A 3,596-nucleotide genomic window follows, 5' to 3' on the forward strand; every position below is an offset into this window, starting at 1 on the left:
TGGAAAACCTTTTCTCACTTCCAGGCGGAAAACGTCAACTTTCTTCCCGCTGCGCTTACCGATGTTGAAGTTTTCCGCCTCCGTCGAGGAGAAAAATAGTATACGCACCATGGGCCACCAGTAAATCTATACTAATATTATAAATGCGAAAGTATCTCTGTCTGTCTGTCTCGCTTTCACGCCAAAACTACCGAACCGATTGTAATGAAATTTTGTATACAGATAGTCTAAAGCCTGAGAAAGGCTACTTTTTACTGGAAAAAAGCGTTGTAAGGGGGTGGTTCCTTTTTTACGTTATTTAATAATTCAGTACTCTATCTATGCAGTGACGTAACCTTAAACCTATCAACGATAAATAGTTTATGGGTAAAGTTGTGTAATTGGGGGGCTAAATAAGCTTAAAAATTTGGCATAAATATAAAGTTTAATTAAAAAAATTGAAATATTATGTGCACACTGCACAGCTGTTTTGATTTAAGGGGTACCAGGGTTTTTTTATAAAAGCTTTTGACACCAATTTTGTTGACATCGCGCGCTATAAACTGAAGTCCACGCGGACGAAGTCGCGGGCAACAGCTAGTACTAAGAATATAAGAAAGCCTCAGATTACATGTTTGTTGACGTCGGCTTCGCCTTGGCCAACAATTACATGTGATCTGAGAAATTTCTTATTTTCCTGCCCTTGGTGCGTAATGTAGGTACTATTCTGTCTAAAATGTTTAAATTAAGCTTTAAAACGGGTCGAATGCATTAAAAACAAGCTGTAAATCTCTAAAGGCGCTATGGAAGGAGTCGATGTGACGTCTATCCGGCTTACCGGATGATTGCTCTTATCTGGTTGTATTAGGTCTTATGACAGTTATGTCGCTGGCTCGTGACTCCATCTTGCCGCTTGCGTGTACAATCCGGCATTACGTGGTTTTTGTTACTGCATTCTAGAATCTAGAACAGGCAGAACGGATTAATGTACACGTCTAGACCAGACGGGTATAAAAGTTGGTATTATTATCCGACTGCACGACGGAAAAGAGGGTCACGTGCATAATCTAAAACGAGTAAATAGTAAGTTTTGACTCAACATTATTAGGAAAAATATAGATTTATGCAGATAGTGGTCAAATAATAATAAGTTACATAAACCACAATATTCCACGTATGTAACGTGCATTTCGCAAGCTTTTAAGAAAACCTTATGTACGCACGTCCTATTAGGTATAATGATTAAGACTAATTATGATGATCCCGTTACTGTTTTCCTGTAAGAAAACCAATCAAGCGCTTTTAAATAAACTCCTTCCCAAGAACTCCGAAACCATTATATTCTAGACAAGACTAGTAGTGGCAGTAAATACTGCCTCTACCATGCATGAATAGGCTAGCCGGTATAAAGCCGGTAGCCCTAGAGACGGAGATGGGTGGTCCGGGACGCGGCTGGCGCGCTAATGAGGACATTTGCATACACCGCCTCACAGAACACCGCAACTATTTTATACCTACAGATCACTAGAGATCAGATAGACTAGATAAGGCCCAAAGTGGATTTTGTTTGTGACTTTATCGATGAGAAGATCTGTCATCATGTGGATTAGTAATTTGTCTTTGTCAATCAATATTAGTAAGTAGCACGCAAATTAGAACAAAAACAAAATTGCTGCTCCTAAAACGTTTCCTTTATGTATGTCTTTTAGGAGTCGGTTGGTGAAAACGGGCATCCTAATGGTAAAGGCGTCCTACGCCTCAGTAGGTAGGTACTTATTATACAGGGTGTAACAAAAATAAGTGATAATATTTTAGGGTGTGTACGTGTTCCTTGTAGAGAGTTCACTGTGAAAGTAGCATTGCTGAAAGACCAAAAATTTTTTTCACTTTTGTATGGGGAAGCTCGTGACGCTCGGGCCCTTGCCCATACAAAAGTGAAAAAAATTTTTCGTCTTTCAGAGCTGCTTACTTTCACAGTGAACTCTCTACAAGGAACCCGTACACACCCTAAAGTATTGTCACTTATTTTTGTTACACACTGTATATACTAGCTGTTGCCCGCAACTTCGTCCGCGTGGACGTATGTTATTGTAATCGAGATTTAGAAAATTGAATACCCATCAACGACTACTTTATTTGGATAAGGATTAATATTACTATATTGCGGACAGATTGCGGATATTGCAGACAGACACACATACCTAATGTGTTGCTCATGACTTAACGGTGCTGCTAACTTTCATGATCGAGCGGCAAGTGGCAACATTGTCGATAATATGTCGTTCATAGCAATTTGCAACACAATTATTTCTTCCAAAGTCCAAATACAATACACGTATTTCAGCTTGCAAAATTCATGAGCCTCATGCATCTGGCATCAATACTAGGCGATTAGCAGACAATGTTTACCTCCCCGGCCTCGTAGATCCCAGTCATTTGGCACAGCGGCCGGTGACAGACTCAACCGCTACGTGCACAAGTGGCCGGCGAGTAATGGGCCTCGTTAGTTTTTACAAGAGGCGATTTGGCAGGAACACTAATGTAGATCGCCCTGCCAAATACTTTCGACGCGCCGACCGGGTCACTGGACTTTATTGCTCCACCTTCCCGTTGTTTATGGGTGCCTGGTACTCTGCTGTTTGCGACGTTAAGATAATACACCAGGGGCGAGAGAAATTGAAAATAGGTATTTGAAAATGTATTGCTGTCTCACCAATCTCAAGACTCCCACCGCAGAGCGCGATAAAGACAACACGACAAAAGTTCAAATAAAAGAACAGAAAATCTTCGATTCGTTGTCCGCTGATTCCTTCTCCAAAACTAAACCGATTTAAGTACTTTTTTCATAAAGAATTAAAGCGAGGCTTGAGCTGTGTTCCTATGTTTTATTTTTTTTTGTATATTTTAGCCAGTTTTGTTTTCTGGGTGTTTGAACACGGAGGAAAATCTGGCCATTTTTTTGGGGTTTTGGACGTTCTTATCTTTTTTATTAATAAAATTATGAAAAAAAAAGGAAACATAGGGACATGCTAATAGTGGCCATAGATATTCAGGAAAAAAATCATAACTCTACCGGCATTATCCAGGGAGGAAACAGGGGACAACGTTTGGAATCCAATGGAAAAACGGCGGTGTGGAATCCTCTTAAGAAGAAACGCTAGCACTGTTTTTCCATACAAACGTATTCCCCTGTTTTGTCCCTGGAAAATGCGTCTAGACAAATTATTTTTTTATACAATATTGGGATCTGTTAAAGCTATGCCTCTACGTTAGATTTTTTCTAAATTTACAAATAAATAAAAAATATGACCCTTCTAAAATTGCAAAAAATTAATGCCCCCGTAAGGCCGTAACTCGCCAATCCACGGACCATAAAACAAATTTGAAAGATCTTTAAGATAAAATATAAACGTAGAGGCTATAGACTCACTATCTAATTATTGTTATATAGTATATATAACAATAATTAGATAGGCTCTATTTTGAAGGAGGAATCAGAGGACTACGTTGCTTCTATTTACTATACCTCTCTGTCTCTATCACAAATACACGTGCCGGCGCAGAGTGAAGCGTGATGGCAATAGTTTCTTCAATTAAATTCTTCTGCACCCGCGTTC

Source organism: Aricia agestis, chromosome 4 (assembly GCF_905147365.1).
Source record: "Aricia agestis chromosome 4, ilAriAges1.1, whole genome shotgun sequence".
Classification (NCBI taxonomy): domain Eukaryota; kingdom Metazoa; phylum Arthropoda; class Insecta; order Lepidoptera; family Lycaenidae; genus Aricia; species Aricia agestis.